The sequence below is a fragment of the Rhinoraja longicauda genome, chromosome 4 (assembly GCF_053455715.1).
Source record: "Rhinoraja longicauda isolate Sanriku21f chromosome 4, sRhiLon1.1, whole genome shotgun sequence".
Classification (NCBI taxonomy): Eukaryota; Metazoa; Chordata; class Chondrichthyes; order Rajiformes; family Arhynchobatidae; genus Rhinoraja; species Rhinoraja longicauda.
Window position 1 is genome coordinate 29,838,799 of NC_135956.1, and position 24,314 is coordinate 29,863,112.

General features: G+C 39.7%; 1 protein-coding gene across 1 annotated transcript in view; it reads left to right on the top strand.

The window, feature by feature from the left end:
• The first annotated feature begins 1,303 nt into the window (after nucleotides 1-1,303).
• chd7 (chromodomain helicase DNA binding protein 7) overlaps nucleotides 1,304-24,314 on the top strand; it is a 191,466-nt gene continuing 168,455 nt past the window's right edge. The window contains exons 1-2 of the mRNA XM_078397437.1: nucleotides 1,304-1,568; nucleotides 11,727-11,820. The gene's annotated coding sequence lies outside the window, so the exon portion shown is untranslated. The remainder of the gene's footprint in view (nucleotides 1,569-11,726; nucleotides 11,821-24,314) is intronic.

Below are 24,314 nucleotides of genomic sequence, written 5' to 3' on the forward strand. Positions count from 1 at the left end.
AGGCGCGCCTCCGGCTCCCTGTGCGGAACGACGGTGGGGTGTGGGGGGAAGCGGATCCATTTTATTGTTCACTTGCGTCAGTCGGTAGCCGAAACAAACAATAATGGTTACACAACACAAAGTGGGAGTGCTTTTAAACACAACCCGGATTTTTGTGTTTAAAAAAGAAGAGAAGGCGACATGCGCGACCTTGATGGCACTGTTGTGCTGTTTTTGTTGTTGTTTCGCGTAAGCGCGGGGGTGAGGCAGGCGGTAATGGACGCCCGGATGGTTTGCGTAACACGCAAGCGAGGGCCGCACCTCAGGATCCCCTCGCACTCATCTACGTAACATCACGGGTACGGGGGCAGATCCGGGCCCTTGGTGCGCGCGTGGACATACGTCAGGGCCGATTGGCTCAGAGCCCTCGGGGGCTCCCTTCAGCTCATCCTTCCCCGCACACACCGCCGCCCGCCCTTACCCTCGCACACCGTTCGCCCTCCCTTCACCTCACTGACCATCCGCCCGCCCTTCCCCTCGCACACCGTCCGCCCTCCCTTCACCTCACTGACCATCCGCCCGCCCTACACCTTACTCACCGTCCGCCCTCACTAACCATCCGCCCTCCTTTCGCTTCATGAACTAATCATCTGCCCGCCCATCACCTCACCGACCATCCGCCCCGTCGACAAACGTCGCACAGGACACATTTCTATTTTGTGGAGAGAAAGAATGGGCGACGAAATGTTTAGGAGGGAACTGCAGATGCTGGGTTACACCAAAGATATATAGACATAAATGCTGGAGTGACTCGCGTCTGAAGAAAAGTCGAAAACCCGAAACGTCGCCCATTCCTTCCCTCCAGAGATGCTGCCTGTCCCGCTGAGAGTTACTCCAGTATTTTTTGTGGCAATCCGGTGTAAACCAGCATCTACAGTTCCTACACATTTCTATTTTGTCTCCTCCTCCTTTGAAGAGCCCGAAAGATTTTTGTAAAAAAAAGTCTCAAGCTCGGTTGGAAAGAAGTGAAAGCACTTTCCACATTGGGCGGGTGAGCAGAACCGTTAAAAGTCCAAACCTTTGACGTTTGAATTAGTTTAGTCTCGGGCCGTTTTTCCCCGTTGGCGGCCGCGTGTTGGGGTGGGGGGATGGGGTTGCGTTGACGTCCGTCCAATCGGAAGGCGGGAGAGAAATATGCAAATAAAATTCGTTGACGCGACGGCGTTGAGCACGTGAACGTGGCGTCGGGGGCGCGCACGCAGAGCGTGGAGCGCGTTGCGGGGGAGAAGAAGAGGCGGAGGAGGAGGAGAAGAGCGGCGAGAACGCGCGGGGGAAGCCGGGGCTCCAACTTCTAGTGAGAGAGAAATAACACAAAGGAGTGAGTGAGTGAGGACAGGCGGCGAGCGAGAAGATTATCACAACTATAAAACACGAGTGAAGCGCCGCTGGGGAAAAGACTATAATAAACTGCTTGAAAAAAAAATAAAAACAATTTTAATTAACGATTTCATTAAAAAAAAAGGCACGAGCGAAAGAAGAGTGGAGAAACAATTTAATTTTTTGTTTAAAAAAAAAGGAACACCAACAAAGTAAGTACGGAAAGTGTGTGAGAGTCGGCGGTTGGGTCGAGTTAGAGGAAATTTGACTGTAAATAAACATGAAAGGACGGGGAGGAGGAGGTGGGGGCAGGCGGTCAGCGAGATTACTAACTACCACTACTGGAGAGAGTGCGTTGCCGCTGGCAAAAGCAGCCATTAACATTTCATTAATAGAGCAGCGCTGTCCTCATCACAGCCAGCAGTGAGTTTACTGTCCCTCTCTTGTAATGACTGAGTGTCGGTGTCCCGTCATGTTCTGTGTGCTCTGATTGTGGGGTTAGTTTAAGTTTCTCTCTCTTTCTCTCGCTGTGTGTGTGTGTGTGGTTTGGGCGCTCGTGGTTCCCACAGGTCACCGTAGTGGACGCGAATGGTTTGAACTAGTTTCTCACACATACTCACCGCTGCCGCCACTGAAGGTCGGGGGTGGGGGAGACGCTGGCCACCGAGAGGGCCAGAGACTGCGAGATAATGGGGCTTGGCAGCGCTGTGATAAGGTGGGAAGAGGCTTTAAAAATAATTCTAGCTTTTTTTTTGGTGGAGAGTGAACTGTTCAACTTCAAGCTCAAACTGCGTGTTTAATGTTTCCGTTACTGTTTCCTTTGCCAGTCGTATTTGAGTAACAACCACCAAAAGGCTGAGATTAAAAAGGCGCTTCTCTTTGTGGTCGGTTTCAGTCCTGGTTGTTGCTGTCTCTTGGACCAGCCTGTGATTTGTCTGAAGAAGAATGTGGTCTGAAAGAAGACCTCGGGTCTTTAGCAACATAATCGAGTGTGTGTTGTCGGTGTGCTGGGATTGAAAGACACTTTGCGCTACTGTAAAGCCTAAGCCAGGCGTGAAACTGTAGATGGACTTTTTTCATTCATTCATTTGATATAAGCCGATTGTTTATTTTAAAATCCTCCAGTGTGCGCGTGTGTTTGTGTATATTTCAAAACTGAGTTCAGGAGAACTGAAAACACGTGCATTTGTGAAAGCGTGAGGAGGAGAAAAATCAAGAGGAAGGGGGCAATAGGGATTGTAAGGGGAGGGGTAGATCCCACTGGGCACTCGAGCACTGGCACAACATTTCACAATCATCAAGGCTTAATCATCCATGTTTGTCGTTGTCTTCGGCGGCAAGGACACACACATTCACACATTGTAAAACCTCTTTGTTCGGGGCGGGGGGGCACAGACATGCGCGCAGACTTTAAAAAAAATACAAAAACTTGCAGGTTAGCTTTCAGATTTTTTTCATCCACTATGTTAAATGATTTATCAAACTATTCCCATAGCTTTCACAGTAAGCTAACTTTTTACCATGAGGAGATTGGGAGCTCTCCAGTCGTTTGTTTGGTCAGCGTTTTCTCTCTGGACAGGCTGTACACAAAGAATCGCTCTTAACCTAAGATGGCAGCTTAATTTGACTCCGGTCATTGACAGTAATTATAAGAAAGACTGAAGCTATCCCGTCCATAGGCTCCGTCAAGCCCCCACCGTCCTGGTGAATTTAAGACTGGATGATATTTTTGGGAGGGGGCGTCATTTTTCTCTTAGCGGTGTAATAACCAGCGAATTAAAAAAAACATAATCCTTTGTTTTATGAAAGTGACTTTGTGAATTGGAAATAGTCTGTTAACATATTGAATGAGTGGCATTCTTGGAGAAATCTACCTGCCTAACTAGCTACCGTGCGAAGCTGTAGGTGCCTCGCTTCCATCTATGGAAGTTGAGAATATTGTAATATAGGAATTGTGAAATCGGAGTGGAAATTGACTTTAATCGTAATGCTGGGTTAGATAAACTTGACCAAGTGGAATTTATTATCTGACAACTGGATGGATCCATGGGTCTAAAGAATGAGCGTGAGCAGCCATTTATGTTTTATGTGGAAAATCCTCAATATTTAGTGGTCCTGATAGGGAATGTTTGTAGTTTGAAGTTTTTTAATTAAAACCTTTTAGATTTTTTGTAGACAATGCCTAGATTTAAGATTTGAAAATGTTTTTGTCTTGCTAATCACTTGGTATGTCAAGTTTGTACTCTATATTTAGAAATATAGATATGTAGCATAGTGTTGGATTTGTAGAAACCTGTATCATAAATTACTTTAAGTAATCTGCAAATGATTCGCTGTGAATGTTGTATCTATCCATAACAGATTTGGAAACTGTTGTATTAAATCTTGGTAAATCATGGGTCATACTTTGCTAGAATAAGTTACCAAATGCTAAATTGGATGTTGATATATAATATAAAATATTAAACTTTCTGAAAAGCTTTCGTGTTTAAAAGTGATACTACAAGGATTGTATTAGTTACAGGCACTGACTGGCCCTTTATAAAAGTCCTTAGTGTTTGTGAAGTATTAAGTGAGCAATGTTTGTCATTTATTAGTGATCTACATTTAGAATTTGATTTCAGTCTTCTGGTGTGGTATGAAGGTTTGGGAACTTTTAAGTCCATTTTTGTTAGCTGTGTATAAACCTTGGTTAAAATTTTCCAATTGACAAGATACATTTTAAATAGATGTCAAATTAGAAACATAGTCTTTAAGAAATGAATTTAATGACTAATTTCCCAAAAGACTTTGAAATACCCATTCTATTTAGAGTTTTGTATTATTCGTGCTGGGTATTAAAGTTAAAGCACCGTTAAAATGTTACCTGTTACAGGAGATTTGATTATGTATTTTTTGTTTATGCAAAAACTTTGTAATCAACTGAAATAATCTATCCCAAAGTCCTGCTGTTTCCATCAAGACCAAGATTTAAACTGAGATTGAGGGATCCAGGCAACAGGCAAGCATGGTTTAAGGAGTTATTAAAGATTTGTATGGGTTAATGGATTATATTTGGGTCGATTATAGTTTACATGGCTTGCATGTGACATTTTTGTTAACCAGTTTATGACTGATGTTATTGATGCATTGGTCAATCTGCATTACTCTTGAAGCATCAGAACCAGAAAAAGAGGATTCATTGTTGCATTTTTCTTTGTAATGAATCGTACTATTTTATACCTGTGTAAAATCTCAAATTATTTTCTTTTTTTTATGCTGAAAGTCTTATTTGTGTAGTGCCATTCAGAGTCATGGGATATCGTAGCATTAAATAGTAATACTGTACTTTTACCAAGTGCAGTAAACATTGTGATATAGAAAGTGTTGTTTTGCACACACCAATCTCTCATAAATAACAATGTCATAATGAACAGTGAAACTGATTTTGTGCAGTTGATTTGAGAGTAAGTAGTTCTTACTGCTCTTCGCAGTAGTGCTCTGGAATCTTTATTTCAACTGGTGAGCACATGGACCTTCGATTTAATCTCATTCAGAAGACCTAGCCTTTGACATGTTGCGGACTTGGTTTGGATTATATTGCAGTGTCGCGGGTTTAGAGCTCGTGTTTCCGAAGAAGAGCAGATGCATAATTTTCTGAGGTGGGTGTGCTATTATGGCTGATGTTTCAGAAATGTGAATGGGAATGATTTAGGTATAGGCTGAAAGAAGAAGATAAGGTCGTCTTACTTCACCATTCAAACTTCTCTTTTATGATCTTCACTTCAAGGTTGCACAGAAGAAGTCAGCGAAATGGATAGATGTGACAGGAAGGAATACATTCGGAAAAATGGTTGGGGGTGGATTATTTGTGTAGAGTAGAAATGTTGGCATATCTGATCTATATGTTTGTGTTAACGTGGATTAAAACTGGAGTATAAAGCTACTTTATGAAGTTATTCCAATTTGCTTTTGAACTAAAAATAATCTTGGTGACGACACTTATGCACTTACTGACCATGTTAATCAGTTGCAGAATGCGCTGAATTCAAATAAAATTCAAATATTGGAGAACCTAATCAAGTAAAGGTACTTCGGAGAGTGTATTGCTTTCTGATTTTAAGATAAAGTGAACTATTGTTGGCTGTCTTGTGGATTCTGAAAATTAAAAGTAGAAGGTAAAGAAAATCTAGAATTTAAATTTCATCCAAGTTTGGGTTACAAATCTGGAAAGTTTAGACTTCAGATTTATATTTATTTCTCACTAAGTAGGCTGTTCAGCCCTTAGCATCTGATGTCTCAGTCGTAAGTCCCATTCCCTCATTTGTCACCCTGGAACCCATTCTCACTTGGATGTCCATCAACTCTGGATTCGCTGAACATTTACTTACATTGAGGTGGTTTACAGTAGGCAATTAATCTACCAACCAATGTGCCTTAATGCTGGAAGAAACTGGAACACCTCTGAAACGCATGTAGTCACAGAGAGACCATGTAAATACTGGCATGACTTTCAAACCTAGCGACAGCACCGCTCAACCGAACATGCACCACTGTCCTAGATGTCCACAAATTTCTGCTTTGAACCTTCAGAATGACGTCTTAATTTAGAACTTGCTATTATTCTGATTATCTTTATTTTTCTTTTTGTTTTCACTTAATTTCAAGTTTTCGTATACCTTGTGTGTTATGACTGTTGGAAAACCAATTTCCCTCTGGGGACGAATAAAGTTATATCGTATCGAATACTTTGTAGAACAATTTTGTGCTCCGATTGTGCCTATTGAATTCTTGTATGATCATGACTTTAGAGTAACTTGTTGATCTGAATGAGGTAGGTGTTTTATAACACAATTCATATTTTACCTTTACAGAAATATCTAAATTGTGCTTTTCTGCTAGTTAGGAAATGCACATAATTATATTATGCAATCCAGCACAAAACAGACACACTGGTCCACAATGTCAGTGCCAAACATGATGCCAAGAGCAACTCTTACCTTCGTGCACATAATCCATATCCCTCCATTCCCTGCATATCCAAGTCCCTTCCAAAATTTTCTTAAATGCCACTATCGTATCTGCTTCTACCATTACCCCGGCAATGCATTCCAGGCACTCAATGCTGCCTTTTAGGGAAAAAAACCCCTGCCCCGCACAGTCTCCTTAAACTTTGCCCCTCTCAACTTAAAGCTCTGGCCTCTAGTATTTGATGCTTCCATTGTGGGGGGGGAAAGGTTATGACTGTCTACCCTATCTTTACATCCAATAATGTTATTTACTATATATATATATATATATTACCTTAAAACAAACGTAGTGGACATGGAGAATGTCAATTTTTAAAAAAAAACACAATCTCTTAACATACAAAGGTTCTCAATGGATTGGCTCTCCACATAATACTTTATGGATGACAGTGATTATTTCTGTGTATCACAAAAAGCAGTTAAGCATTATGGTTAATACTGAAGTAATTAATGGAGCACTTAAATATTTCAGTTCATTGCATCTTTGCACTAAACAATCTTCATGTCAATATATGTAGGAAAGAACTGCAGATGCTGGTTTAAATTGAAGGTAGACAAAATGCTGGAGTAACTCAACGGGACAGGCAGCATCTCTGGAGAGAAGGGAATGGGTGATGTTTCGGAAGGATCTCGACCCGTAACATCGCCCATTCCTTCATGTCAATATAGTAAACTTAGCATCCTGACACCAGTCAATGCATGTCAATGATTTTCCTAAACTTGATCTACAAATTTGCTTTATCGTGCATTTAGTGTTTCTATGTAAATTATAATACTTAAGAATTTGGAATTGATATAACAAATAGGGAGTTTCCAAACACTTATGCTAACACTTTTTCTATGCTTGTTAACCTTGCCCATTGCAGTCTTCAAACAGATGACCATATTCTTGTCATTCTTAGTTTCTCCTCCTTTTCTCCATCCTGACAGCAATAAGTCAGAAGGTGGTTATTCTGGGGCATGTGATGCACAACCTGACTATCCAAGCCCATCCAACACACATGGTACAAGGTGGGAGTTGGATTGAATGTTCATCTCTTTGCAGGAGGAATACAGCTCCAATTATACTATGCTAAATGCCATTCAGACCAGGTCTTGCTTGTTAGGTACCCCGTATCTCATTCTCCATCCTCTCTGCCACTGGCTGCAATGAGTGCTTTCTTTAAGATGCATTACTTGTTAAGTTCTTTTTCAACACCCATCCATGTCAGTGACCATTACTGGGTAGAAAGAGAAGCTGTTAAGAGCATGGGAAATACGCAGGCACGTTAGCACAGGACCAAGATTAAAGTCCCAACAAAACGGCCATGTGGGTGTACTTTTACCTTTCATGGAGGTGACTTGCCATGCTTTTTTTTAAGCAATAAGGGATGAACAGTAATTGCTGGCCATGCCTGCAATGCTTGTATCATTTGAATAACCAAAGACACCTTAACTTTTACAAGTGCCTGTTGTATATAGTCCAATGTTGCTGTTGTGACCTAATTCCACAGCTGGCTATTATGTTGTCTGGTTGATAAATATAACCGAATGTGGAAGAATTGTCTTCATTTTGCTCAATGCCCAAGTTCCACATCCTTGGCTGGTCCCTGTAGTTGAATTTGACAGAATCCATTTTATGTCCTGTTAAACTTTGAGTTGAGTATCAAATCTTACTAAGTCTATGACCTTTTTTGTGTCTATTCACTTTTTTGTTTTGCCACTTGGGAAGTTATGCATACTTGTAGCTTGCTCCATTACTACGTTCTCCTAAAAGCTTTGCAGGATCATGTCTCATTAAGAATTTTACTGGATCACTTTCAGTTAATTCAGTTGTAATGTTGTTGTCCCCTCTCAAAATCACAGTGTACTATTATTTAGCCACCCCCCCCCCTTAATTTTACTCCATTTGATTTCTGCTGCAGCAATTGTTTGTTACAAGCTCTGCCAATTCCACTTGATTTCCTTTTGCTCCTGAAGTCAACTTTGGCTGTGGCTTATTTGTAGACATTCCCGTCCGAGTCAGTTTGAGTTCAATCTCTGCTCCAAAGATCGAAGCACAACAATGTAGGATGATACTAGTAATATATTAGGGGAATGCAGCACAGTTGGCAACGTGGAATTTTAGTTGAGATGGGCAACCAAGCCACATCTGCTTTCTCAACTGGATGCAAATGACCACATGGTACTACATTGAAGAGCAGGAAGTTGTCCTTTGTATCCTAACCAATAATTATCCTTCAATCAACATCACTAAAATAGATTGTCTTGTCATTATCACATTGGTGTTTGCTGGAGCTTACTGTTCACACATTGATCATTGCATTTCCTCGATTACAACAATGATTGTGCTTCATTGGTGATAAAATGTTTTGTGTCGCCTTAAGTTGGGGAAAGATGGTGTCTTTTGCTTCCACTTGCTACCATTGATTTTTCAGGACTTGTGATGGACTTGGGATCACTTTTATTTTTTAAATGCTTTTTAGAAGTGTGAATTGTTTTTGGGAATACTTTAAGTGGGTTTTCAGTTATACTGGAGATGTGTTTGTGTTTTAATTGGTAAAAGTAAAAATAGATACTTTAATGCAGGATTATTTAAGATTTGTGCAGTATAACTGGCACCGGTGTTTATATGTGCAGTCTTTATGGCACATTGATCTTCAATGTTTTGGTTGGTTGGAATTTGAAATACAATAGAAAATGACTAGACCTGAATTTGGTACATTTAGGGATTTTTTTGTGCACTCTTAAAGATGGTGTTGATATCTAATGGAGATATAATCAAGTAGTTAATGATAGATTCTTGAATCAAACTCTTCTTGTCTGAAGGAAAAAAACTGCAGATGCTGGTTTAAATTGAAGGTAGACACAAAATGCTGGAGTAACTCAGCGAGTCAGGCAGGGAGAGGGAATGGGTGACATTTCGGGTCGTGACCCTTCAGACTGAAGAAGGATTTCGACCCTCATCTTGTCTGAACCTTGGAACAGGAGGCAATTGAATCACTTCCTCCTAACTATCACAATTTTCTGATCTAAAATTAGTGATTGACTCAAAATAGAGTGCCATGTAGGCAACTAGGATTTGTAGGAAGTTGATTAACAATTCCAAATTCTGATTGCAATTCCATTCTTTGTGCAGATATGTTCAATAATGTGTCCGCATGGCATAAGTTTTAAATTTGGGTTCCTGAAGGCCTTCTGGAAATCTATGTATATTACATCCAGAGACTTCATGAGCCTCTCTGATCAACTGAAAATTAAGGGGTTTGGTAATAAATATTACATCAAGTAATCGGAGCGGCACGGTGGCTCTGTGGTAGAGTTGCTGCCTTGCAGCGTCGGAGACCCGGGTTCGATCCTGACTACAGGTGCTGTCTACGGCGTTTTTATGTTCTCCCTGTTCCTCAATATTTTCCCTTCTCTCCTCTCTTAATAGTTCTGAATTGACCAGTCTTGTTGAATCAAAATCATCTTGACAATTTACATTTGCGATGTTCTTGCCCATCTTAAAATGCTAGGATGAAAGTCTATGCCATTGAGTATTAACCATTCAGTCCCTTTATTGACTTTTGATGAATCACAGTTCCTTTTTCAGTATTTTTCAATGTCTGTGGTGCTGTTCTCTTCCTTTTGCTGTAAGTGATGAATCAAACCTATTATTCAACATTTTTGTCATTTCCTTATTTCATTTATTGTAGGTCCAAAGAGTGAGTCGCCCCTTTGCTTTGGTAAACATTTTGGTATTTGAGTTTTGCACGTTTCTTTCCAGTCATTTTTCTAGTCTTTGGTCTCCATTTCGATTCCTGTTGATATATTTCCCGATCACCAGTATTTTAACAAAATTTAGCCCTGTATTTTCTCTATCTCTTCAATTATGGTATGTTGAGCATTTGTCAGTTTTGGCACAAGCTGGTTCTGTATCTACTCTTGGTTTTTGCCTGCAAGTAAATTTGCTGGTACCTTTCCCATGAAGTCGACCAAACCCAAATATTGAATCTTTGTAAAGGTTTAGAGATTCTTTAAAAAAGACATTCCCATTGTCTCTATTAGCGAAATGGTTGTGTTAACAAAATATGGCTCATTACAGTCCAAGATGCATTGTGACTACTCTGTTGTATGATTCTACAGCATATTGTTGCAGGAAACTGCAGCACACTCCTGAAATTCACTGTCTTTCAGAGATAAGTTGGTCTGCTTATCTCAATTATTAACTATCCTGAGCTATGTGCTTGTCTAATTTCTAGATCCATTCTACCCATGGTCTTCATTTTCTGTATATTGCTTAAAATGTCATCTATCATTGTCGAAGTAACTTGAGAGTCAAGAGTGTATAATTGTTATATGTACCAGGACCAGAACAATGAAATTCTGACGAGCTGTCTTTACAGGCACCCGGCCCCAACTGTTTTCCTTTTATCCTGTGGACTTTATAACCATGGACTTTATTTCCTGTGGACTTTATATTTGAACCTTGCTCATGATCGACTTTTTACAGTCCCAGGTGTAGCTGTCAGAATCCGTCTGCTTTGTGTGAATTTGTGCTTGCAATTCAGTTTATTCCTTATACTTTAAGTACAAAGATACAGCACGGAAGCAGCCATTTGGCACACTGAGTCCACACCAACCAGCAATCACCCATGCACCTCTTCTATCCTACACACTAGGGACCATTGACAGAAGCTGATTAACCCTCAAACCTGCACATCTGGGATGTGGGAGAAAACTGGAGTACCTGGAAAAAAACACCCAGTTACAGGGGGAACATACAAACTCCATACAAATAGCATTGAACCTGGATCTCTAGTGTGTAAGGGTGCCACCCTGCCTCCCATTGTGTGACAAATGATTTTTTTTGGGGGGGTGGGGGCACATTCTCCAATTGGCCCTTCTGTTTATTTAGTTTATTTCTGTTTTTTAAATTATTTAGGTCTCTCGTCTGTTTTTATTGTTGATTTCCATCATGTTCTTGGTTGGGGAAATTGTTCAGCCAATTGTTTCATTTGTTCAAAAATGTTAATACTATCTTCTCAGGATTTCTTTGTGGTCCTGTGCTCTCCATTCCACAACCCAACCCAATTCAAGACTGAACCAGAGTAACTGAATCATTGCAATTATGATGTTTCTCCATTCCAAATAGGGCCCAGTCCCTATCCTTTGAATAATGTTCTGATGACATTGTTGAAGAAATTATGCTTCTTTCCACTTAACCCTTTCACCTCTTTTCTCCTTAATCTGTTTAAAACTATGCTAATATTCATATAATTTGTATATTAATCAAGTGATCATAATTTTTGATATTGTTTATTTTGCTACTAATAGATGCAAATTGGATGTCTTTGCTACCTCATTCATCAGTGATAGGATACAATCTTTGTTTTGTAGTTTGCTACTTGCAGCATTCTCCCCCCTGAACAATCCTTTGGGCAGACCCCTGCTCTGGTGATACTTCTACAGAAATATTCTTTATCCTGAATTGGTAAGTACATTGTTTGCTTTGCCCAGGAGATGCTTCTGCAGGTCCTTGCATTGGATTGTCTTTGGTCCATTTGTTATCAGTTGTGTGAACTCCTCCTGAACCTGCATCCCTGTACAAGTTATCAAAGTCTTGTGCAAACTCTGAAACCTAGGGACAATTTTGGTGGATGTGGTTTCAGCTTAATGAGACTGTCAAGAGGTTTAAGACTGCTGTTATTAAACCTGGAGCCAGGTGCCCAACTGGAGCCCTCAGTCTGCAATAGGCTTGGGTGGGTTGGGCCGTACCTTGTGCTTTGTTTATGATGTGGAATACAAGACCATGAGGAAAGATTAACCAGACAGGTTGTTTGGAACAGTATCCCTTGGCTGAGAGGTCAGTAAGTTAGCGAGAGTGGTTTTGACATGTGTGGTGTAACTATTACTCCATTCACTGGTTGAACCAATAATTCTCAGACTTGCGTACCTGGATGAAGATGATGTGAAGTAGTTTACAGTGATATGGAAAAAGCTGGGAAGTGGGATTTGTCAAATAACTATTAAATATATTTTTTAATTTAATTTTTATTAAACCACTAGATCCCACTAAGCACTACAACACTAAGAAAGGTTTTAATATTTTGTAGTTTAAACAAGCCATTTATTGGAGGCAGGTGACAGCTCCTCCCTACTCTCGACTATTCCCGCTTCAACCAGGTGTCTAAATAAATGGTTTGTGTTGAAAGTTAGTGAAGTTGAGCTTTGTTTTATACTTAGTATTATTTAACGCAAGATATTATTGTATCCCAATTTGGGATTTAGTCCCCCACCATTTAACAAATAATTCCCACTTTAAACATTGGAAGTAGCAGGTCATTCGACATTGGGAAGGGTGAGAGGTAGCAATACTAGCAAGCTTGGTACTGTTCCTGCATTGATATCTGGAAATACGCCTCCAAGTTATTGGATGTGATCTAATGTAAGAATTTTGGCACCATTTATTTCTCAAACTTGGGTGTCTGAATATGATTACTTTCTTGATCTTAGACAAATTTTGTACCAAGTTGTGAAAAATATGGCTGTGTAGCAGCAGGAGCACATGGCGTAATGGATAATTTAAATTTGAAGATGTGAGAAAATGTAGAAAGCCTTAAAGGTAATTGTGTATTTTAATTTTAATAAAAATATATGGGACAGACAGTTTCTAGAATGTTTGTTGCAGAAAAGGATAAATTAGGAATATTGTTAAATAATGAAAATATGAACGGTCTTATTTGGTGCTTCTGCCACCAGAAAGGTTAATTGTGGAAAATAAACATGTACCACGTTTATATTCAGGTATGTGACCCAACAGCAGAAAATTTCCCCAAAGTATGAATTAATTGCAATTGCGCTAATTCAGAAAGTGCTGATCGTGACATTTTACAGGAAGGTTCAATCTGAATTTACTTGGATTGGGTCAGCAATATTGGTAATAATTTATTTCTCTTGCGGGTTAAGGCTTTGAAATTTACATCTGAATGTGTATGCTGGATTTACTACCCTGAAGGTGGCAGTATAAATGGACATATTGTGCTGATTTTCACAATGCGTGTTTGGGCTCTTTGGAATAAAGAGACGTACAAAGCTCATTAAAATGGTTGGCAAGAACTAAATGTGTATTCATCTCAATTTTTCCTTCAATTCATTCTTGATTCCTTTCCGAAAGGTACTGTGATATGCTTGATTACAGTCTTCAGTTGCTGTTTTTGAAGGACAGTTTTTTGCTGTTTCTTCATTGTTTTTTAATCATGATGCCAAAGGTTAGCTTCGTGGCTTTAGTTTGGCCTGTCCATTGTCTCTAAATTGTATTAACATCCTAGGAAAGGACTGAAGAATAGGGGAAAATTGGGGATGAAGACTTAGTTCTTGCCAAACATATTAAAGTGCTGCGTAGCTCTTTTCATTGCAGAAAACCCAAATGAGTATCAGCATAATATGTCCATTTATACTGCCACCTTCAGGATAGTAAATCCAGTATACTTATTCAAATGCAAATTTCAAAACTTCAACCTTTAAAAGTATGAAACATTGCAATGACTGTCCCAGTCCAATTTTTTTTATAGTGGCTAGTTGGTGCAAGATGATCTGGGTATCTTATTTGTCATTAACTTGAAAAACAGGATTTCCTCCATGCTGTTTAATGTAGCAAACTTGTGTATTAAAAGGTGCTTATAATCAATAGGTGATATTCAGTTTAAAATGTTTAACTATTGTCATGTGTACTGAGACACAGTGAAAATATTTGTTTTGGGTGCTATCCAGGCAATTTATCCGTACAACAGGTAGTGCAAAATGGGAAAGGAGACTACACAAACAAAGTGTGCAGATTTGAAATAAAAATTTCAAGGGGTGCCACGAGGTTGTCTGGAAGATACATCTTTAGCGTACGAGTAGTCTGTTAGAAGCTATTCTTGAATCTGGTGGTACGTGCTTTCAAGCTTTTGTACCTCTTGCCTGATGGGATAGGGGAAAAGAGAGGATGACTGGTGGGTGTGAGTAGCCCTTGATTATGTTGGCTGCTTTCCCAAGGCAAGGAAAGAACCAAGTAACTCGTGTAAATAACTTTAATCCTCTGCTGCTTCCAATTTAGAAATATTTTCTTCTCTGCTTTTGTCCTCCCTTGCACTTTCATCATTTTCTGTTTGTGGTGTCCGCTAAACTGACCTTACTCTTACTTTGCATCTGTTTGATTGCACTTTGGTTTCTGTAACCAGTTTTGTTCTGTAAAGTGTTAACTGGAATTGATTACTATCAGGAGAACTGATGAGATGCTATGGAGATTTTCTAATCTGATGAGCCATTGTTGGCCTCCTTGGATGTTAACTGTACGTCCAGTGACTGCTTGCTTATGCTGTTTGCAGTGGAATTTATTACCATAACCTATTGAATTCACCCAAGAATAGGGCAGCACAGAGGTGCAGCAGTTAATTCTGCTGCCTATTTTTGATCTTGAGCCCAGTGCTGTCGGTGCTATATTCTACCTGGTACTTTGTCACCTAAGTTACTTCCCCAAGTGTTCTGGTTTACTTTCCTATCTAACAGACATGCTGGTCGATGGATTAATTAGCTGCTGTAAATTATCCTTGGTGGATGGTAGGCAAATTAATAGTCAAGTTATATTGATGCGTGGGAATAGAATTGATGAGATTCTGAGTGTAAGCATAAACTTGATAGGCTGAATACTGTAAGGCAATATGAAATATGAATATGATAGATATCCATGTTTAATCATTTGGGTGGGCAGGGCATTGTATTTTGTAAAGTACATGACTATGTAATTTCTTAATATACAAACCTGATTGACTAAGTAGCCTTTTTTTATGCTGTATATTTCCTGATTCTAAAAGCTGAGTGATATATTCTATAATGAGGAATTAGTTAATGAATTTATTGCTTTATATTTCATCGAGCTTTGTGGAGGTACTAAAAACTGTTGTATCGTGAACAAAAAGAAAATATGTAAATAAAAAACATTTCTTAAAAGACACGTTTGAAAATAAATTCTGCTTGCTCTAATATCTCAGCAGCTTACTTGAGCTCATCTTTATCTTACACCAAAATCAATCTACACGTTTTGCCTGGTGTGCAAGAGCTGCAACTGCATTCTATCCTTGCTTCCATTAGCCAACTAGTACCATTTTCCATCTTTAACTTAAAACTAGACCAAGTGGACCTTTTGGGCCCAAACCTCTCCTGCTTTGGTGCAGCACCCTCTCCTCCCCTCTCCCTCCCCACACCCTCCCTCCTCTCCCCATCCTCCCTCCCGCTTCCCCTCCCCCCACTCCATCCCCCTCAACCCCCCCCCTTATCCTCCCTCCTTCCCCCTCCCTCCCTAGGAGATAGATTTAAACTTTAAAATGTGAATAACTTTAAAAATATAACACTGATTTCAATGAAACTTCTTCCATTAGCACCAAAGGGACGACGGTGTGTAAGGTGGGCCTAAAATTGTCGCGCTATTGTGTGCCGTTTTGGCTGTAGTTCAGGAACAAACAAATGAGAGTTTTAGCATATAGATAGATGCCTGACCTCGGCACCCATGCGGCAGCAGGTGTTTTGAATTGAACTTTAGTCTCCATTTCCATCTATGGTTCAACATCCTTTTAAGTAAATTGAAGGCCGTGACATTTTATAAATTTAATTTTACAAATATTAAGGATTGACACAAGTTGAAAATACCATGTCTGTTTTTTTAAAGGTGAATGCCTACCACTAGGTTTTAGAGGCAGAAGCTATGACCAGGCAATTCTCAGGGACAATGAATGTCTAAATTACTGGTTAGCCTGTTCTTGCTTACAGGGCCGAAAGTGCAAAGAGAACAAAGGAAATTTGGTAGGGAGATAATTGGGTCTGAAACACTTAATTAGCAAAAAAAATCCTGCTTTGTTCAGGTAGATTAGAACAGAAAGGTGTTTTCTCATATGTTTGAGAGAGGTTTGTAGTTTCTTCCCGTGACCTGTGTGGGTTTTCTCCGAGATATTCGTTTTCCTCCCACAGCACTGTGGTGCAGCGGTAGAGTTGCTGCCTTGCAGCGTTGGAGACCCGGGTTCGATCCTAACTACTGGTGCTGTCTGTACAGAGTTTGTACGTTCTCCCCATGACTGCGTGGGTTTTCTTGAAGATCTTTGGTTTCCTCCCAAACTCCAAAGACGTACAGGTATGTAGTTTAATTGGCTTGGTGTAAATGTAAATTGTCCCCAGTGTGTAGGTTAGTGTGTGGGGATCACTGGTTGGTACAGATTCGGATGGGCCGAAGGGCCTGTTTCCGCGCAGTATCTTTAAGCTAAATGTTGCCGACATTTGAGGTTTGCCTTTTGCGTTGCTAAAGCTGCTCCATCTCTTTGCCCTATTTAAAAAAAATTATTGTACCAGTGTTCATTTCCAAAGCCGTGTATGTTTTATTACGTTTATGACTTCAACAAATAAGAGGGAAATTTTGTACTTTTATAGATTTGGAATAAAGTGAAATTGATATTAACATAAACTGAATCCTATCTTATTTACCACTAAATAACAGTTTACCATTAAAATGCATATAGAACACAGAACAGTACAGCAGAAGAACAGGCCCTTTGGCTCACAATGTCTTGTCCGACGTGATGGCAAGTTAAACTCCTCTGCCTGAATTTGATCCATATCCTTCCATTCCATGCATATCCATGTGCCCATCTTAAAGCCTCTTAAATGCCACAATCTGATCTGCCTCCATAACTAGTACTCCTGACCTTAAAGCCATGCCTTCTAGTCTTTGACATTTCCACCCTGGGAGAAAAAGGTTCTGTCTGTTTACCATATCGATGACACTCATAATTTTATATTCTTTGGTCGGGTCTCCCCTCAACCTCCATTCCAGAGGAAACAATCTACGTTTGTCTAAACTCTCCTTATCTATCTATCTATATACTAACACTCTAATTTGTTTGTTTGTTGCTGAAATGCAGCCAAAACAGTACACTATAGCCCAACAATTGTAGCACCATTGGTGCTAATGGAAGGTTTCATTGAAATCAGTATTATATTTTAAAGTCATTCATATTTTAAAGTTTAAATCTATCTCCTAGGGAGGGGGGGTAGGAGGAGGAGGAGGGGGGAGATAAAGGAGGTTGAGAGGGATGGAATGGGAAGGGGGGATTGGGGAGGAGAGGGTGCTGCACCAATGCAGGAGAGGTTTGGGCCCAAAAGGTCCACTTGGTCTAGTAGCTAGCTAATACCCTCGAATGCAGGCAACACCTGGGGTGACAAGAACTGCATACAAATTCAGCCTACTGAAAGTTGCTATATGACTTCCTTACTCTTATACTCAATGCCCCCCTGTGCTTCTTGCAAGGATTGTTTATTCTTTGACAACGCCTGATGCTATCATTTGCAAAATTTAGCAGTATTTCGCCTGACAAGTTCATTCCAATTTCTCTACATGGATCAGAGCAAGTATTAAGACAATGTCAATATCTGATACTACATCAGAGATTTGGTTGTTTTATAACTTGGTGAATTACATATCATATTGATATATGTCAGTTCACATTAAATGTTGCTATGTTCAGTTTCTGCATTACAATCATCTTGAAGTAGAATGAAGAAAATATGTTTAAAAGGTGATTGTTGGAGTAATAGGCAAGTTTATTCAAAACTTCTATGGGGAAATGTAATTTCTCTAAAATTTCAAATTTGCCATTTCTTGCAAATTGTGTAAAATTAAATTATTGATCTATCACAATGCACTTGTTTTCCAAAACCAAATCTTAAGTAATTCCTTATTCGAGTATTTAAGTTGGTGAGCTAGTAATTGACACCAGGACTTGTGGTCTGGAAACAGTTTAAATCCCATCCTTGGGAGGCTGAATTAAAATTGAGCTAAATTGGAACAAAAAGCTAGTAATAGTGACCATGAATCTGTGTTGTCTTCAAAATATATTTCTTTTTAGGAAGGATAATAAAATGGAGCATTTTCTATAAGGTGTCTAGAGCAGTTGGTGGTCTTGACTGGAAAAACAGGTAACAGCCAGTACTTTCACCCATGTTGAAAAGCAAACTCCACAGCACAAAGATAAATTGAACCCTTTGCAGATTGATTGAATTCCATACTTTTGGGGAAGGAAATTTTGTCCTTGCATCTGGTCTCTCTTGTGACTCCAGAAACAGAAATAGGGTGAACACTTAATTCAAAAGGCTTGTCAAATCACTGAGGAAATTTTGGAATTAGCAATAAATGTTAGCTTTTCCAGTGACATCCACAACCCCATAAATTACAATAATTGGAAAATGGGTTATTAGAATTTTTGTGAAAGCATAGTTGTCTTGCCAATATTTGAAGCAACTTCAGCTGACCAGACGGATGTACTTGATCAGCATTTCCCCATGCACCAATCTAAACTCAGCTGTTGGACCTGTTGCATACCTGATACTGCCTAAAATACTATTTCATCGTCTATTGGCAAGCATTGAGCTCCCTGCTTCTATTTGTAATGTCTGCAGATTTCAAAATCTATTTTGAGTCTACCTTCTTAAACATACCTTTAAACCGATAAGTTTCCATTAGTTTGTGTTAGATTGTTCCTTAAGCATTCATCTTGCTATCTGCGTAACATGATTTTGGGGGAAATCCTTTAGGGTGCTCTACCAGGGTTGCAGCAGATTTAGAAACTTAAACTTGCTGCAGCATATGAAGGATAGTTGTGAGTCCCCAAATCGCGGTGCCGCAACTGTTGATGAAAATAACTGGCAAATTGTTTTGAAGAAAACTTGAATGGTTAGAGAGATGTACAGTGTACGCTATTATTTAAACTAAGGAGTCTTTGTTATCTCTGACCATATCAACCTAGTCATTCCCCCTCAGTTCCTAACTAGTTGGTCCCATGAGTTTGCTCTGCCCTCCAATTGGATTGTGGTTGATCTCTTCACTCTATCTGACATGGTTCCATAATACTTACATTAATCTTTTTCACCAAAGTTACTAAGTGTGAAATTATACATTTATGGCAACCTGGAGAGAATGTTTGATTTATTCTACTACTATTGTGAAGAGCTGTTCCTAGCATTGCCTCTAAATCGACTACCTATGATTTTTTCTGAACACTGGTCTAGATAATCCTAATCAGAAATTTGTATAACTATAGCCCACCTTCCAGCCTCAGATTTAAATGTAATAATTGACCATGTATAAATTTCCATTATAAAATTCCAAGCTACTGCCACCTTTCAGTACGAGTATTTCTGAGTTTCACTCTTGCCCGAAGGGCATGTTGTCCTTTCATCCATGTCGACAGTTTCTCTTAATACCTGGATATTAAACAATAATCTTTTTAATCTCTTCATAATTTAACTCTTAAGAGTCCAGGTGTCTGATAAATCTATATTGCATACTTCCCAAGGCCAATTGTATCCTCTGTGGTCACCTGAATGAATCATTAAACTTAGGTTTTGCATTGCTGTAGTGTAACTCTTATCATCATTGCTCTTTACTGTTTTTTCTTTGTACCTATCCATGATATTTTAATCCGTTCATAAATATCTTCAGTCTGAAGAAGGATCTCGACCCGAAACGTCACCCATTCCTTCTCTCCAGACCCGCTGAGTTACTCCAGCATTTTGTGTCTACCGTCGATTTAAACCAGCATCTGCAGTTATTTTTCCTGTACACCATTAAAAGGACTTTAACTTAAATAAGTTGACTCGTATAAAGAACTTTATCTAATGTCTTTTGGAATTCCTTTTAAGTTCCATAAACATTTGTTGTTCTGCCACTGTCTCGTACTTTAGACAGTTCTTCAAAATTTTATTCGTTTTATGCATGCCTTATCCTCTCCAAATCTGATCTGGATGTCTGTTTAGTTGAAACTACTTAAAGGCGTTCAGTCATTTCATCTTTAATTGTAGGCCTAAATAAACACCTGATGCAGATGTAGGGCTATGTGATGTATTTCCATTGCTTTCTTTTTCCTTCTATACTCGAGAATAGATAAATAGTAAAATGGTAGACGTGTTGAATAGCTAGGTTGCACCTGTGTTCTCAATAGTAAAGAATGACTGGTAGCCCATAGAATCTATTACTGAATAAGGGGCAAAACTTTGTTGGTGCAAAAAAAAGACATATCCCCAAGGCCTGATGGTTTCTACCCTTGCATTTTAAAGGAAGTTGATGAGAACATTACCAGTCACCACTCTGTTCTAAAGACCTTGATTTGCCTTTGTACTGGAAAACATTGCATGCAGTTTAAGGAAGGAATTGTTTTTTTTAAACATTGCTGAATGGCATAAGGCCATATCAGTATGAAGAGAAAGGGTTTGTAGGTTAATTGGCTTCTGTAAATTTCCCCTAGTGTGTAGGATGCAAACGTGGAATAATCTAGAACTAGAGTACAGGTGATCGATGGTTGGTGTGTACTCGGTGGGTCAAAGAGCCTATTTCCAGGCTATATCTCTAAACTCAGAAAAGAAGAACGTAACATTAAATGAGAAGAAATAGTGAATTTTAAGTTAATAAATTGGTGTGGGCTTTTCAAATTTAGCGCCACTTGCAAAAGAACTCTCCACCTTTTTGGGGGGAGTTTGGTATCTATCGAGTGGTGTAATCAATTAGAAATGCATGCATTTTTTTTAGTTTTAAGAAATAGATTCAGATTTTTTAGATTGCTTGCATTTCAATTGTAATGAATCATTGCACTAAAATTACTTAATTTGAGTTTTAAAATGTTCGTCTGTTAACCTATTCGCCGACTTGATTTAAGTGTGTGAAGAGACGTTTGATCAGACTGGCAAATGTCAAATGTGAAATTTCAATTTTCTGCAGAATTTAAGCCAAATACTTCATTGTGGTAACTTAACATTGCTCCGTCTTAGTTCCTGAAATTGTAGTTTGTTGGCTTATTTTCCCACAAAAAAATATTGCCAGGGTGACACGCTATTGACAAGATGACAAGATGCTAGCGTCTTGAGCAATACACAAAGTTCTGGAGGAATTCAGTGGGTCAGGTAGTGTAAGAAAATAACTGCAGATGCTCATCTATTGCATCTGCTGCTCTAGATGTCAACTCCTTTACATCGGCGAAACCAAACGCAGGCTCGGCGATCGTTTCGCTCATCACCTTCGCTCAGTCCGCCTTAACCAACCTGATCTCCCGGTGGCTGAGCACTTCAACTCCCCCTCCCACTCCCAGTCTGACCTTTCTGTCATGGGCCTCCTCCAGTGCCATAGTGAGGCCCACCGGAAATTGGAGGAATAGCACCTCATATTTCGCCTGGGCAGTTTGCAGCCCAGCGGTATGAACGTTGACTTCTCCAACTTTAGATAGTTCCTCTGTCCCTCTCTTCCCCTCCCCCTTCCCAGTTCTCCCTCTATCTTCCTGTCTCCACCTATATCCTTCCTTTGTCCCGCCCCCCTGACATCAGTCTGAAGAAGGGCCTTGACCCGAAATGTCACCCATTCCTTCTCTCCTGAGATGCTGCCTGACCTGCTGAGTTACTCCAGCTTTTTGTGAATAAATGACTTCAGTGGGTCAGGTAGCATCAGTTGCCTGACCCACTGAGTTCCTTCGGCACTTAAGATTTGCACAGCTTATTTTAGAAATGGTTAAAAAAGCATCCTACATGCGTATGTATTCATGTCATAGTTTATAATATGAACATTGGGTATCATGTGATTTGTGTCATAGTATTGTTTGATAGATATGAATTTGACATTTACTATATTTTAAGCTTGAAGCTTCTAAAATATACTTTTCATATGAAACAGTTGATGATATGAAAGTAAGTTTTCAATGTATGATTTTTTTTAAATGATTTCTATTCAGCAACAGGAATGTTGACTACTGCATATGACGGGTACTGATATTTTTGTCTGTATTAATCTAGTTTCCATTTGTTTTATTGGGTTGGTTCAAGGACAACATTAAATGATATTTATGACATTTCTTGAAGTGGGTGAGTGAGTTTTAATATTGTGTGAATGAGTCAAGGCTGCATACGTTTTAGTACTCGAATATTTCTGGTAGGTATCAGGCAGAAAACAGGAAGGATTGAAGTTTCCAAGAAAGCTTCATTGTCTGTACTTGTTGAATGCTTTGCCTTGAGAGAAACTGAGGCCCAGGAACAGTTGAGTTATGAGGGGGCAGGGGGACTTGGGGATGATGAAGAGAATGTAGTTGTGTAAATTCCACAAAGTAATCACTGCATTTTATATACAATTACAGTTTACGGTCAAAAAGGCATCCCAGTATCCAGTTGAGTTTTAAGGTAGACTAGATGGGGCCCATTTCCCCCCCCCCCCCCCCCCCATTCTCTCCTCCCCCAGCCCCACTCTTACTCTCCCCCACCCCCACTTTCTCCCCCACTCTCTCTTCCCCCCCCACCACCAACCCCCCTCCCCCGCTGTCCCCCCTCCCCAGTCGCACTCTCCCTCGTCCTCCCACCCTCCCCGTCCCCCCCACTCTAACTCTCCCGGAGCGGCGGACTATTGGGCATTGCGGCGGCAGCTGTGGCCTAGCCGAGTTGGGATTACTTGCAGCGGTTGTGGGGGAGAGAGGGGAGCCCCTGATTGCGGGCGGATGGCTCCGCTAACGGCATCCATCTTGTTTGTGCGAGTGAAGAGAGAGTCCGTGCGTGCCATATGGTGACGTCATACGCACATCAGCCTTTGGAAAAGGGTGTTTAGAAAGGAGATTTTTGAACTTTAAAATGTCTGTAACTTAAAAAATATAAGACCGATTTAAATTAAAGTTGTTATAAAGAGTTGCTGCGAGAGTGATGATTAAGGTGGCGCAAAAATTGTGGTGCTATGGTTTACCATTTTGGTGAAATCACAGAAATGCATAGATACATACGGATATATTTATATATATAAATATATACAAGATCTGCGTTTTAGTAGTGTATATTATATATACGTGAGTTTTTTCTTTATCCGTTACAACATAACTAGCCAGAAAGAGGCTGCCATATGCTCATACATAAGCCAGAGGCGAATGCAAAACCAGTTTACTGTGATGACCTTTGTCCACCTGTGTCATTTGGTACTCAGCTGGTCTTTGTACTGCCATTTATTCATGGCGGATAAGTGTAGCTCTCTATCATGTAAGCTGTATTCTTGGGGAAAGAAAGCAGATAATTTATTTTCAACTGCAGTTGGCACTTTGAGAGGAAATAAAGTGGAATGTGTTGATGAGTTTAAGGGAAGCTAATTTGAGTTTGAGCCCCATGATATAGTGGAATGGCCCTTTCACATAAATTAAAACCCCTTGAGACATCCTGTTGGTACATTGAAAGGATTGGTTTGTCAGTTGCACAAACTTGGAAAAAATATTAATTGTCAATTGTGGATAATTCCCCTGTGCCTCAGCCTGTAGATGTTGGGATCCACCCCTTGGTGCCTTAGTAATTTAGTCTCTGGTTTAAATAAATATAATTGCCTGGAGATCACTTGGTTCAGGCCGTCACTAGAATATTGGTAGTGAAATTGCCTCCTCCACCCTTCCCTCTATCGATTTCATGTATTGCACTGACATATTAAAAGACATTATGATTAGGTTGCTGGCTTAGTATAAATAATGAGTTGAAAGACTTTTTGTTTTTTAGTTAATTCTTCGCCTTTTAATTGGTGTTCCAAAAAAGTGTATTTTCCAGATTTGTGCTCATTTTTCTACGCGTAGGCATTCCCCTTCAGTATGAGCGATTAAGGATAATTGCACTTGAATATAAAGAAATGGGTCAGTAGGGGCAGATGGTTCTGAAGCTGTTTTGTTTCATGCTGTGTAATTGTACTTGTGAATGTCAGAGCGGACCAGAATATTCTGAAATGATGTTGAGCAATGTACAGTGTCAAATTGAAAGATGGTGCTCTTTGTTCAAACTATTGGTAAAGTAGAAAACCAGTGTTTATCAACCCCATTCTGGGTTTTTTAAAGTAGGGGGGGTGGGGGAGGGAAGTAATTAGTGAAGTCTAGAATAAATATTTGGTTCTGTTCAAATTGTTTATTTGAGATT